This window comes from Gracilinanus agilis, chromosome 2 (genome assembly GCF_016433145.1).
Source record: "Gracilinanus agilis isolate LMUSP501 chromosome 2, AgileGrace, whole genome shotgun sequence".
NCBI lineage: Eukaryota > Metazoa > Chordata > Mammalia > Didelphimorphia > Didelphidae > Gracilinanus > Gracilinanus agilis.
In genome coordinates, this window is record NC_058131.1 from 100,701,393 (window position 1) to 100,717,334 (window position 15,942).

At 32.9% G+C, this 15,942-nt stretch overlaps 1 protein-coding gene across 18 annotated transcripts in view; it reads right to left on the reverse strand.

Moving 5' to 3' along the window:
• NRXN1 (neurexin 1) overlaps positions 1 to 15,942 on the reverse strand; it is a 1,430,528-nt gene that overhangs the window by 1,319,654 nt on the left and 94,932 nt on the right. The window lies entirely within an intron of this gene.

The following is a 15,942-nucleotide window of genomic DNA, read 5'->3' on the forward strand; positions in this document are numbered from 1 at the left end:
TTTTTTAAATCTACAAACTAGTAATTTGAAAAACACCTTTTGCAGCAGCTTCAGGCTGTATAGTGAAAAATACACTGGCTTTGGAACCAAAGGACTTGGGTTCAGCTTGTCCATATTCCTACCTATGTGGCCTGGGCAAATTACTTTTCTTTTCTGACCTAAAAAAGTATCTTTTAGCACTAAATCTGATTCAATAATCCTTAGTATACAAAAGCCAATGTTTTAGCCTATTAAAAACCTCTGCAGAAATACATTGAACCACATTAACCTAGCATTAAAGGCTATCCACAAATTGTTCCCAAATTTATTTTTTCCAACCTTATCTTCCAATATTCTTTTCTACATATTTTGCTCCCATTATTCTGTACCTTCCCTCCCACTGCTCCCTTTGTACAAATCATAGGAATATTTTTACACAATCACAACTTCCCTGACTAGTCCAGGACTATCACCAACTCTGAAAAACCCCCCTAATTACTCAGGTACAACTGGCATGAATATTCAATTTCCCTTGCAAGGATATAAAAATGAATTTGTTATGCAGACATGGAGTGCAAATACTACAAACCTATGGATATACATATGTACTCAATAACTAAGAGCATTATTCTAGAGAGAAGGGTTTTTTGCCTACAGTTGGCATAAATGTCATTACTCACACCTGCAAAAAAAAATTAAGGCTACCAATGATTACATATCTGAGCCATTATGGAAAGGATGGAAATCACTGTTCAAAAAACAGTAAATAAAAACTCAGAAGAAGAAAGTATTAGTATTATTACCACCAATAGAGTGCTGTTCCATCTCTCTTCTGTTCAGTTCAAAGAGTAATTAGAGATAATCAAATAATGCCTGGTAAATGTTAGTTAGACAATACAATGTGATCAACTATTAGTTGTCATTCCACTTCTTCAAATTTGTAAATTTTAAAATGAGCTTAAAAAAACACTCATCAGTTTTAAAGTCAACTAAAACATGGGCTACATGTAAAATCTTAGAATGATAAGGGGCATTATAACTGTCTTAAAGCATTAAAAAAATTGTCAAGAATGTAGAAAAAGGAGTGAAAGTTACAGAGAAGCAGCTTTTTGTATGCTATAAGGAAACAACTATGAAACAATGATATCCATCTAAAGGAAGAATGGGACTGCCTCAGGATAGGATATAGTGCCCTTCACTTTTTTAAGTATAAATTGAATTAGAACAAATCTCCAATGAAGTCCATCTCATGCAAGTGTTCTAATTCTATGATTCTAAACTCTTTTTTTTAAAAAGATATTTTATTTTCTCAGTTACATGTAATAACAATTCTCAAACTTTGTTTCCCGAAATTATAAGATCCAAATTGTCACCCTCCCTCCTTTCCATTCCTTCTCTCAGAGTTGGTAAACAATTTTATGAAGATTTTACATATATTATCACATAAAACATACTTCCATATACCAATATGGTACCATATACCAATAACCATTGTTATAAGAGAATACACAAATAAAACCCAAACCCATAAATAAAAACCCAAATAAACTGAAGTGAAAAATAGTGTACTTTGATCTGCATTCAGACTCTACCCATTTTTTCTTTGGAGGTTGTTCTTTGTAATGAATCCTTTAGAATTGTCCTGGATCACTGTATTGCTGAAAGTAGCTAAATCCTCTACCTTTGATCATCACACAATATTGCTTCCACTGTGCACAGTGTTCTCCTGGTTCTGCTTATTTCACTCTGCATCAGTTCATGTGGATCTTTCTAGTTTTTTTTTTTCTGAAATTATCTTGCTCATCATTTCTTCTAGCACAGTAGTATTCCATCACAATCATATATCACAATTTTTTTCAGCTGCTCCTCAAGTGATGGTTATCTCTTCAACTTCCAGTTCCTTGACACTACAAAAAGATGTTGTAAATATTTTTTTACAAGAAGGTCCTTTCCTCTTTTAAAAAAATCAAAGGATAAGCAATTTTATAGTCCATTGGGTATAATTCCAAATTGCCCTTCAAAACAGTTGGATCAGCTCCACCAACAGTGCATTAGTGTCCCAATTTTGCCACATCCACTCCCAACATTTATCTCTTTCCTTTATTATGGTACTGGCTAATCTGATAGGTGTGAGTTGGTACCTCAGAGATTTTTTAATTAATATTTCTCTAATCAAGAGTTATATTTAGCATTTTTTCAAATGATTATTGATAGCTTTGATTTCTTCATCTAAGAACTGCTTATTCATAATCCTTGACCTTTTGTCAATTGTGAAATGACTTGTACTCTTATAATTTATTAACCTCTTGATATATTTGAGAAATGAGATCTTTACCAGAAAAATTTGCTGTAAATTTTTTTCCTCCCAGTTTGTTGTTTCCCTTCTAATCTTGGTTACATTTGTTTTGTTTGTACAAATTTTTTTAAAATTAATTTTTGTACAACCCCTTTTTAATGTAATGAAATCAAGATTATTCATTTTGTATCTTTTAATGTTTGATAAAAATTATTCTTTTCTCCATAGATCTGACAGATAAACTATTCTATGTTCTCCTAATTTTCTTCTGGTATCACCCTTTATGTCTAAATCATCACTCCTTTTGTCTATACTTACTTTCTACCCTCTATTTTTCCAGTTTTCCCAGTAGTTTTTTTTTAAATTATGAGTTCTTATGCACAAAACTGAGATTTTTGTGTTTGTCAAATACTAGATTCTAAAGTTATTTAATCCTGTATATTGTATATCATCTAATCTATTCCATTGATGAACTATTATATTTCTTGGCCAGTGTTATCTTGTTTCAATGATTACTGCTTTATATTACAATTTGAGACCTGGTATTGGTAGGCTACATTTCTTCATATTTTTGTCATTAATTCCCTTCATGCTCTTTTGTTCTTCCAGATGAATTTGGTTAGTATTTTTCTGCTTCTAGAAAATAAAATTTTGGTAGTTTGATTGGTATGACAATGAATAAGTAAATTAAGGTAGGTGGAATTGTAATTATTATTATATTAGCTCAGCCTACCCACGAGCAATTAATATTTTCCAATTATTTAGTTCGAAGTTATTATATTCCATTTATAATTCCATATTATATTCCAATTATTATAATGATTTATTTGTGTGAAAAGTGTTTTGTAATTGTGTTCAACTATTCTTGAAAGGGAAATCTGTATCTCATTGAACTACTTAGGGACTACCAAAGGAGAATCATTCAGTGAAAGTTCCTTGTTACCAATGGATAAAAAGATAAAAAGATTTTAAAAAAGGGATAAGACCTGAGTAAATAGAAGAAAAAAAGAGTAGATCAATGTTTCTCAACATTTCTCAATCTCAGAATGCTATATCTATTCATCTTCTCAGGGTACACTGAGAAAGAAGAGGGAGTCAGCTGACAGTTTCCTGATCAGGCAATCTATTCATTAACACCCTAATCCCAATTTTGTCAGTAAATAAACAAAAAAAAATGTTTGAAGAAACTAATATGTTTGACTTCACTCAAGGAGGTCCCTCACACTAAATTTATTTTCTAATCCTGGAAAAATTTATGAAAATTAATTAATGCTAGTTTTTGAATCAATCAACAATCATTTAAGTGACTACTCACAGTGCTAGGTGTTGAGAAATCAAATATAAACAAATTGAGTAATTGCTCCTTTTTTCAGAGACTTAAAGTCAATAAGATGATAATGACATAATCAATATATCACTTTGGAAAAGTCACATGACTTCTCTGAACCCCAGTTTGTTCATCTGTAAAATAAGGGAGATGGAACAGATGACTTTTGAGAGATTTTCTAACTTTAATATTTTGAAATTCTATGACCCAAAACACCACAAACCTATTGAGAAAAAAGAAAAAGTTGAAGTGCTCACAGATGTTTTCCTTACTAGATCCCACAGATTCTTTTTAGAAAGAAAATCAGCCCCTTCTCTACTGTTTTCATTGCCCAAGGAGCAGAGGCACAGGAAGTATACTTTTGTAAACTTCCAAGGTCCCCAAAGGCAGAGGTGGGGCTGAGAAACAAAATGCTATTTGTAGTGAGAGCAAGGACAATTTCTTTGTTATTGATTCTTTGACCATTTTCCCCACTGGGCTAAACTTTCTAATGTTGCTCCAACTGTAGCCAAAGGCTTGTTTTTATTAACTAAATCCAGAGACATCTTCAGAGAGCCAAGAACATTCTGATGGGAAAGGCAGCCCTTTAGCCTGACTTCAGGTCCTTGCTGGATAGCTCTCTGCCAAAGGCTTTGGGGATAAATGGCCATACTTTAACAAAGATTTTTTTGGAGGACTTAGTTCAGCAAAATCCAGGCAGTAAGATCATTGGAAAGGCTGAAGGAAAGAGGAATTTAAGGTTTGTTTTTGTCCTTTTCTCCTACGTAGGTCAAATCCCACACTGGGAAATTGAAAATGGAACATTTCTGTATCATTCAGCCAAGTTTTCTCAAGGAAGCAGGCTGATGATTGTTTCTAGGACCTTATTAATTTGGGCAAGGAATTAGACTGAGTATATAGTACTTTGAATAAAGAAGGCAGGCAGAAAAGAATGTTCATTTATAGCTAGTATTTATGTAAAATGTTAAGATAAGGTAGCACTTTAGAAGTAGAATATTTGCCAGAAATGCATAATAAAGGAATGGTTGTGGACACCTTTTGTCTTTTGCCTATGTTTATTTACATGTCAATTAGGGAGGTCTCAGCCTAATTTACAGAACTACTTCTTGGTGGGAGAGGGCAAGGGACAACTCTCTTTTTGGGGAGAATATATTCACCATCACTGATATGACAGTAGTTAAAAGGAATTTTTAGAAAATGATTTTGTTATCTGATATCATTGTCTCAAGTCCGCACCATAAAAGGGGGGTTAAGAGAATGGACATTAATCTAAGGGTTTCTATTAGCTTTTCTTTCTTCACTACTGGTTTTTTTGGCCCACCTTTGATTTGTTATGCATTAAAAGATTTCTATTTCCACCTTTGCTCTTTTCAAAGAGAGACTTGCTAGCCATTTTATCCCAGACAATTGCATCCAAGTGTAGTTTGGTTACCATGAGAATGACAGGAATGATATGAAAATCCACATCTCATTAAAGAACAGATGAAACCCATGTGGCAGAAATGAATAGCTTTGCACTATCCCATCATATGTGAATTGTCCCAGACATGCCTCTTTTTTGTTTGCCAAACATATGTTCTACATATGACCTGTGTTTTTATGTGCAAACCTCCACTGTATAGCAGCACATCTGTGGAATCTATGTCTTTTTTGTGGATGAAGTGGAGGATGTCTATGAATCTTTTCTTATCACTTTGTTATACTAGTTGAATGAATGTATTTTATTTTCTACTAATGTGTCCTCTGAGTGTCTGGTACAATGTGTTACAATGGTGGGAGCACCTGAGCAATATTTTGAGTTATGGATACTGACCTGAAGAGAATCTTGAATCTAGGGTAACTTTTCTCTGGACTCCTGAGTACTTTATATACAGTTCTAAATGTGTGATTCTGTGTTCTGTAATCCTGTGATTAAATTCATTTTACAGATGAAAAAAATGAATTTCAGAGCAGTATGGGGAATTGTTCATATCTATAAAAGATGGGAGACCAAGAATTCAAAGTGAATCCAAATCCAGTACCCTCAACATTTTACCATGCTCCATTTCTTACTATATGTCATCATATTCTCTATATTAGAATTATCATAATGGGATATTTCTTGTAATTGATTTGTACAACACTTCATGAAAAGAGCAAAATAAAGTCAGAACATGCCAAAATTCTGCAGCCAGTTGTGCCACTATATTGCTTTATGAACTTGAGGAAGCCACTCCTTGCTTGGATTTCCTCATCTAGCATATCAAGGTGTTGGAACAGACCATCAATGAAGAGCCTTTTTTGATGCTATACTTCTATATTCCTCCTCTAAGGAGTCTCTTCTGTCATGCATAATGTCTCAGTGGCCATTAAAAAGAAAATATGTTTGGCTTTGTTCTTTACTAACCTCAATATTTAATGAAATGATAGTTTCAAATACAGCATGCTGTCCCTTTTACCATCTCTAGTTGACACCCAGAATATTCAAATAAGCTACAGATATGAAGTTTTTTATGTCCCCTCCATGAGATCTTCCCTCATTCAAGGAAACTAATTGCTTAATGGTACATAAAAACAGCAGTATGAGATTATTCTATCACTTGGGTCTTGTGCCCAGTGATGACAAAATCCACTGAGAACAGAGATACTTTTATAAGAATAGAAGAAACAAACATTAAGCATTGGATTTGTATGGGCATGAGTGGGGCCCCTTCTTCCCCCACAAGTAAAAGAAAATAGCTTCAGGATAGTTTTTTTTTTTTCAGATAACACCAGGGACCAGTATCCTCAATTCTGTTCATGTGGTTAATGCATTTCAAATTAAGATCTTGTGAATTTCCAACCTTCTTTGCCAAATTCCTATTCAATGCTCATCCTTATAAGAGGACATTTCCCCAGTTTAGGAGACAGAAACAAAGTCAGGCTATTCAATTCAACTAATTCCAATAATTCCATATGTGGGGGAATTTTCTAGGTGTCAAGAATGTCAAGGCAAAAACAAAACAATGTTAGCCTTTGATAGGTCTCAACTGTCCACTATGATGTGACTTAAGGAACAGAAGATTCTGGAAGGGCAAGACAGACTCTTTACAAATTATACTTTCATTTTGCAGAGGTAGTCTGTAGCCCAAAGAGCACTATTTTCAGTAATTGTGTTCCTTGGTCTTTATTTAAGCACTGAAATTTTATAGATGCCATTAGGTCTAATTTTCTAGATATATTTAGTACTTTTGATTAAAGTAATTATTAAATTATTTTTTCAGATTTGTGTAACCTTAGATATTATCTAGTACAATATACATTTCACAAATGAGCAAAATGAGTCAAGTTTCTGACATTATAAATTTTCACAATATAAGTAAACTGGAAAAAAAATCCCTCCAGAACTAAGGTACGGACTTATTAAAACTACCAGATACAAGCCAAGGTCTGAATATTTCAGTTTTTTCTAATATACATAGTATATATGTATATGTATATGAATCTTACACATACAAACATGTACATAAACACATACACACTTCAGTCTTCTAAAAAATATGATGCCTTGCATATCTTCATGCTAAGAATGAAACAGCTCAGGAGCCAATATAGAATGCTAAATAGTTTCAAATCTATAAACACAGAGTTTTAGACTTAGAAGAGCACCTAGGGACCATCAAGCCCTAACAATACTTGAAAATGCTTCAGTGTTTCAATACAATTAAAAGTTGGTTATCCAATTTCAACCTGAAGACCTATAGTGAAGGGGAAAAAACTATTTCTCAGAGCAGAATTATTTTGGAAAGTTTTTTCTTGAGTTAAAGTTGCTTCTATCATTTGCCACTTCTACCCCAATACTAGTTCTGCCATCTGGAACCAAGCTAAAATCTAAATCTTTTTCTATATATCCATTGCCTTTCAAGTATTTGCAAAATGTAATTGAATCTTCTGATAAATTCCTAGTTTCTTCAGATGATTCTCAAATAATATACCCATTTCCTACGTTTAATCTATCTTTTTTGTATAAGAGAATTCATGTTGGAGTTTTGAGTAAATGATGTAAACTGTATTTCTCTTTTAGATATAGATAAGATAATATTAACAAATAGAATATTCACTCAAGTATAGGAAACATATGGTATATCCCCACCAGCTTCATGAAGGGTTACCTCTATCTTTTCTTCCAACTCTAAAGTAACTTGTGGGTTTTGCTGGTCTTTTTCTCTACAACCATTATTAGCTTAATTCACACACACACATAATTAACAGTAAATAGCTTTCAAGAAGGGATATTTACGTCAGTGTTATAGGTAGAACAAACATATAAGAATTTCACCATGAGGTGTATTCTTCTCTTAAAACACTTTGGTCTCTGGGATTATAGTCTCAAAACTCAGTTCAGGTCCTATATAACATTGGTCACATTAAGTCATGTACAAACGTGTTATCAGTGCCAGATGTTTTGCTTCAGCTTGTGTTGACATGGGTCAAATAGATTGATCCCCAAATCTAGTTCCTTGCTCTTTGAGGCATTGATACTGAGTCAATTGCAATATCTGACCTATAACCCACACTCTGGAATTCTAGAATATTTACAAAGAATAAACTTTTAGATAATCCTTCTGATCCACATCAAAGAGATTTTAATTCTGGTCACTAAATCAGAACCTAAACTTCTGAAAAAAAAGTCTTTCCAGTTCTGTTTTTTTTCCTAGCCAGAAACCTGAAATTTCAATGGCTTAAAATCAATCCCTCCTGAGATGAATACAATGATAGGACAAACAAGCCCATTTCTTAGGCTTCTTCCGATTTGGGGTTCCTGTTGTGATCAAGTGAGGGATATTCAATAAAGTACCACATAGAAACAACAGAATAGATACATTGCATTTTGAAATGGAAGATTATGGCTTTGAGTTGTATATTGATAGTATGTCATGGAAAGGAAAGGTATGTCTCACAGCTGTGTTCTTGACATTGGGAAAATATAAAGACTGAAGCCTACTACAAATAAAACTGTTGGTTTTGTTCAAAAATAGGTATATGCAACATAAGATATACCATCATGTACACCACTATCATTTGTCAACATGGGGTAGGGATTAACTAGAGGAAAGCCTGGGACAAAGGTTAAACTGTCAGAGTCCTTAGTTAAAATACACGGAATCAGGCATAAAGGATAATACAAATGAAGAATAAATCTACTTAGATTATTGGCAAGCTTATTTTAAGCAACCAAAATAGAGTGTTGTAACCATAAAAGAACTTTAAATTTGGGACTTTTCTTCAATGGAAATTATTCTTAATAGGGAGTAGAGCACATTTAATGCAATTCGAATGAATTCCTGGATCATTGTCATTAGTATTAATGTTTTGTATAGGATGAAAAACTGCTGATTAATCTGATTCTTGGATTTTGTGGATTGAGTGAAATGAACATTGAACTTGGTCTCATACCTACTCGAAAAGAGCAAAGGAAAAATTGAGGGTCAACTTGAGTAATAAAGCCATACTATATGTTGTGTGTCCCATAGGTCATGGGAAGAAGAAAAGCTTGTCAAATAAAATAAGATTTCTACAAGAACCTAGCTCTTTTGTTATTAGGTTTCTAGGTGTAGAGATCATTTATAACCAGAGATGAAATCATAATTTTTGATGTGATAAAAGTTAATGGATGATTTTGCTTCTTTCAGAGATATTTTGACTAACAACTGTTATATATTAAAGAAAAATAAATTTAAGTCTTTATTTCGTGTATTTGGGAAATGCACTTGTAGAAACTGGCTTTAGAACAATTCTTTCTGAAAATATTACAGACTTGCAATCATCATTCTTGTATTTATGCAATATTACATTGTGTCCAGTGGGAACTACTCAATATATTTAAGATATTTTCTGGTGAATAATAATAAGCTGAATCATTGCAGAATTATATTTTCTGTGTTTGTATATTATTTATTTTTACAATAAAAACTATTTTTAAATAGCTTCAGATAATGCTAATGGTTTGAATATTTTTGTTGTAATTTAATGTTATCTGAAAATTGAAAAACCCATTCAATATTCAGCACCTGGCAATGAGAATATTAAACCTTAAACTTAAAGGAATGAAACTTAGGGGCAGCATTCCAGAAATAGATCACACAGTTAATCTGTTGGACAAAAAGCATATATTTCTGCTAGGTAAATCTTATAATTGCATACAATTTAGGGATCACAAACTAAAGTTTTATCTTTTTTTCACTTTTTTGTATGTACAATGTGAATGTCATATAAATGGATGAATAATTATTACTATCTTTCCTTGATCATTCTGTGTATGATTTCAAATAATGTTGGGAGAATAGAAGTTTCTTATGGTTTAAATTGGTCCATCCCTTCTTTTAAAATTAGTTTTTGTTCTTAATTTGTGGCATATGATGTTGTTGGAATAGTATTGTGATGGTTTCAGAAAAGACTGGAAAGACCTACATAAACTGATGCAGAGTGAAATAAGCAGAAGCAAGAGAATATTGTATACAGTAATAGCAATATTGTGGAATTGTCAACTGTGATAGGCTTAGCTATTCTCAATAATACAATGATCCAGGATAATTCTGAAGAACTTATGGCAAAGAATGCTCTCCACCTTCAGAGAAAGAACTGTTGGAATAAGCAGACAGAGCAAAGTATGTGGTTTTTCACCTAAGTTTATTCGAGTTTTTGTTTTGGAGGGGGTTGTTTTACATAATTATTCTCTTATAAAAATGAACTTGGAAATATGTTTAGCATGATAATACATATGTAACCCAGAACAAATTGCTTAATATCTCTGGGAAGGGGAAGGAAAGGAGGAGAGAAACAATTTAGATCATCTAAAATTAAAAAAAAATTTTTTTGGAAAATGTTATTTTGTAACTGGTAAAATAAAATATCTTTATAAGAATATTTCTGTTCTGTTGAGAATTTTTCCCCCACCAAAAAACCCCAAAATACATTTGATCTGTGTATCAAACAGGTTTCTCTTGATTTTATGTTTGAATGGAAATGAAGAAGGGCCTGAAGAGGTAGGAAAAAATTGTCATCAGTACAACATTATGGAATTTATCCTCTGTGGATATTAATATTGTACTGTGAAGACTGAAAAATATAATTTATTTTTCATATCATTAATCTTTGTAAATTGAAAGGGTTTATTTTTTTGATTATTAAATTCCAACTGCCAAGACAAACCCAGGAACTATGTGATCATAACCACAAAGCACTTTTCATACAAATTATGTCAGATCTAAACAATTAAAAAACATTAATAGCTCATGGGTAGGTCAAGCCAATATAAGAAAAATGACAATTCTATCTAAATAAATTTATTTTTTCAGTGCCATATCAAATTACCCAAAATTTATTTCAACGAGTTATAAAAAATAATAGCAAAATTAATCTGGAGGAACAAAAATCTAGAAAATCAAGTGAATTAATGGAAAAATATAAAGTAAGGTGATTTAGCTATATCTGATCCCAGACTATATTATAAAGAGACAACCACCAAGCAATCTGGTACTAGCTTAGAAATAGTGGTGGACCAATTGAATAGATTATGAACTCAACACACAGTGGTAAATGACCATAGTAACCTAGTGTTTGACAGACCCCAAAATCCAAGCTTTAAGAAGAACTCATTATTTGACAAAAATTGTAAGAGGGAAAATTGGAAAGAGAAGAATTTAGGCATAAATAGGACATAGAAAACATTAATAGATATAAAATAGATAACTTTGACTATATTAAATTTAAAAAAAAGTTTCACGCAAACAAAATCAGTGCAAAAAAGAGTAAAAGGTAAACAATAAAAGGGTAGGGATCATTATATTAAGTGTCTCTGGCAAAGGTTTAATTTCTCACATAGAGAACAGAATCAAATTTATAAGACTATAAAGCATCCAATTGACAAATGGTCAAAGTATATGAACAAGCATTTCTTAGATGAAGAAATTAAAACTATATTTAGATATATGAAAAATACTCCAAATATCTACTAAATAAATACAAATTAAAGAAACCAGAGCACAACTTCATACCTATCATGCTTGCTAACTGAAAAATAAACAAAAGGATAAATGTTGAACGGGATATGGGGAAATTGGCACACAAATACATTGTTCCAGGAGCTGTGAACTGAGACAACCATTCTGGGGGGGGGGGATTTGGAACCATGCCCCAAAAACCATAAAACTGTGCATACTCTTTACCCCAGCAATACCACTACTAGTTCTGTATCACAGAGAGATTACAGATAGGGGGTAAAGAGTCCAACTATAGAAAAGCATTTACAGTAGCACTTTTTGTGGTGTTAAAGAACTAGAAACTGAAGGGATGCCCATAATTTGGGGAATAGCTGAGCAAGTTGTAGTATATGTTTGTTATGGAATTCTATTTTGCCATAAGAAACGATGAACAAGAAGATCACCAAAAAGCCTAGAAAACCTTTTATGAAGTGATGCAAAATGAAATGAACATACAAGAATGTTGGATACAGTAAGAATTATAGTATATGACAATCAACTGTGAGGAACAACTATTATCAACAAGTGAAGGATCCTAGACAAGTCCAAGGGACATATGATGAAAAAGGATATCCCCTGCTATAGAACAGCAGGTGTCTCAATGCAGACTGAAGCTCATCATTAATCCCTTTATTTCCTCCATGAAGTTTTCCCAAGTGTAAGCAATCTGTTTTTTGTTTAATAATATGACAAACATAGAAATATGTATTCTATGTTAATATATGCACAAACTAGATAGAATTGTTTTAATTTCAAAGTAAATAATATTTTAAGGAAGGGTTGGAACAAAAAAGAATCAGAATTCACTTATTATAGTAAAGGTTTCTCACGTGGCCCATAATACAAGCCATAAATTAGTAATGACAAAAATTACATTTAACAAATTTCTATTCACACTTTTTTCAAAATATCTTTAAGTGTAATACTTAGTTTGTTTTTAATCTGTGACATCAGTTGGGTAGATATAGCTATATTGGCTTCTAAGTAAAGTTACCCAGTGGCAGGGCCACGCCATGAATATGAGCACAAATCTTATGAACCCAAGCGACACTCCCTCCAAAGTCATACCACTGTATTCTCTTCTTCCTTTTATCACTAGATTGAAATATAATCTCACTGAACAAGTAGTGAACTTTCTAAGCCTCAGTTTTCATTTCTGCAAAATTATATTGAACTTCATCTACTTAATGCACATGGTGAGATGAAAGTCAGATAAATGCAGTCAATGAGAAAGCAACTTGAAAAGTATAAAATCCAGAGCCATACCATATAACTATTTTAAAGCCATATCTTCAAATCTCAAAATTTGAGACTACTACAAATTTAAGAAGAGGCAAGTTTCATGCTTAATTTGAAGAATATAAATAATTATGTAGTATTTGTTAAAATTTATGGCATTGGAGCCAATTTAAGAAAGCATAAAATATTACCAATGACTTCCTAGATTTTGCCTCTAAAATCTATAACGTAGAACTGTCAGACTCCATCAGGTTCTTTAAGTACAAGATCCAATTATAAAGCACATCAATCAGGAATAATGCATGCCACATTTGTAAAGTATAGGTTTTAAAAATGTGAGGACAATAGCAAGTAATCTGTATAACAAAAATAGCTTATTTTAATTTATATACCTGAAGACATAATTCTCTACCAAGGGGAGATTAAACATCTTCTAATTGCAGAGAGAATTGTCTTGGGGGTGGAGGGGCAGCAGGTTAAGTTGGCTGAGGTTTATAGACAACAAGCAGATATCCCAGGGGGTAGTCATATGAGTGATCACAGAATTCCCTTCCAACCATTTCTTTAAACCAGTAGGGACTAGAAAAGACCACATTCTTGTGCTTAACTCCAGAACTGAAAAAGAGGACTTATAAGTGGGGAAAAGGAACAATTATAGAATAGAATTAATTATTTAATGAAACAGGATAATTTTAATTTTCTCATTATCCTCTTCAGGGCTCTTTTATTCTCAAAGAACATGCCAGTATGGATCATAGAGGGTAAAAAAAGTTAATGTTTTTAAGCAAGGTCTTATCAGACCTTCCAAATTCCACACCAAATGCAAAAATCTTCAGAATAGGTGAAATCCAAAAATAATGCAATTTCCAAAGATGTTCCTGAAAAGAGTATGAAAACATTTATAATTTCAAAGCAGATGTAACACATGCAAATGCTAGGACAATAGTCCCATGCTGATTTTGCTGGTGAAGCTATAATAAACTTTTGTGCTGCTTTTTTGAAGCAGCCTGTACAAACAGAGACAGCAAATTACAAATGAATCTGAATTGGTTAAGTAGGATACTTTTTTTTGTTATTTTCCTTGAACATATTGCTAGCCAAAATTGTTCTGAGAAACATCTGGCATCATTCCAAACGTGTTTATTAAAATAAAAGATTATGCAGAAAATAAAAGATAATCTAGCAAAGAGGATATACAAACAGTTGGTCTAGAGACACTACTCCTTATTAACTGCCTTCCTCAATTTTGATAGTGAATTGAGTGAGAAGAAAATAGAAATAGGTTCATGTATATTTTGGAAAGTTAAGAATTACCATGTAAAGTGACCATGGCTATGTTTGATTATTTAATGGAAATTGCAGAAATTTATACTGATGTTGTATGCCTTCTTGACAAAGCACTCTGATGTGAGATCCAGACCTGTAGAACTCTAAGATCTGCTTAAATATTTAATAGATGTGGAATCTAGCCTGGCTACATGGCCATAATTTGGACTCAGTCATCTACAAAGCTTGGGCCTCAATCATGTGCATTGATTGAGAGCTGAAAGAGACCTTCAGAGTCAGCTTATTTGATCGATGAAGATACTGAGGTCCAGAAAATGTAAGTGTGTTGATCAAGGTCACAGAGAAAATGAATTGTAGAACCATAGTTCAAACTTTTTTATGGAATACAAATTGAGTACAACATTTGGAGTTTGGAGAAAGAAGGAAGGGAGACAGGTAGCTCTATTGGGAAATTTAGTTATCAGGAAACTACCTATATCTCTCCCCAAATAGCGGGCAAAAAAATGACTTCTTTATTTTTATCCATGATTTTTATGTACATATTTTGTAATGTATACCTTATTGTATGAGGAACAATTTTGTAAATGACTTCTTAGGGCTATAGGAATACTTGGGAAGCATGGATGCTATCCAAAGGAGTCCAGATGGTCAAAGAGAAAATTCTTAACTATGGATCTGAGTATGATATATGATAAGCATATACTGGTCACATTGGCAAAATGTGTGAACTTGAAACTTCACTCTGGAATGGGAAAAGTGTGGGGAGAGAATAGCTAAGACCTTAAATGTAAAGCTGAGCCTCACATTTACAAGCAAAAAAAAAAGAGCTGATAGAAGCTTATTCCTGCTCTAATTATGTTCAGGAAAAAAGAATTGAGTAGTTGGGGATGATGTCAGTAAGAAGCCCATCTACCCAGCAGTCTGAATTTCCCTTTATCATTGTTGTTTATATCTTCTTTCCAATTAAAATCCTGATTATCAACCTGTAATTCTCCTGAGATAGATCACCACTCCCTTGTTCCTTTCTTAGTTCCGTTGCTAGGAGCATTAGAGCATCTACAGAAGCAAGAACACATATTCTTAACATACAGCATATGGAATTCAAATGTAGTCTCCATTTAAGCCATTACCCAGGCTTCTAAAAAACTGCATGATCTCCATAGGTCAAATTCAGACCAATTCAAAAAGGTTTGTATTGCATGTTGACTACTTGAAAATCATTAGGGTAAGCACTGGGGATACCAAGATACAAAGAAAAACAGTAGATTTTGATGTAGTTTGATGTAAATTAAATTACTGGAATGAAGCTCCATGGAAATTTTCTATTTCTCTCAGCCATATCTTCATGATCCTGGAAACTAATCCACCTGGGCCTACTACTGTGTATCTTTTAGCAGTTCTAATTACCTTATAATATGTTTTGGCATTCTGATTACTCCTTACCAGTTTGTTTTCTCTCCAGGAAAATGTATTTCTGTAACAGGAATATTTTCTTTACCTTTTCCCCAATCCATAAATATTTACATTTGTGAAAACTGATTTTTATAGGCTATATTAATTTCTATTTAACGGTCTGAATTAGAGATGATTTTGTGTATTCCTTTACCTGGGTTCTAGATAAGAAACTGCTTTTTACATTTGTTTTGCCTCTAGGACTTTTGAGAAATATTCTCAACCAAATTTGTTTAATAAATGAAAGGGACATGTCTATATATCTCCCATCACAAGGGGATAGGGAAGAGTGGACAGCTTGATGGATCATAACATAATTAGCTATTTACCAAATAAGAGATATCTAGGAATGGTCAAGGGAG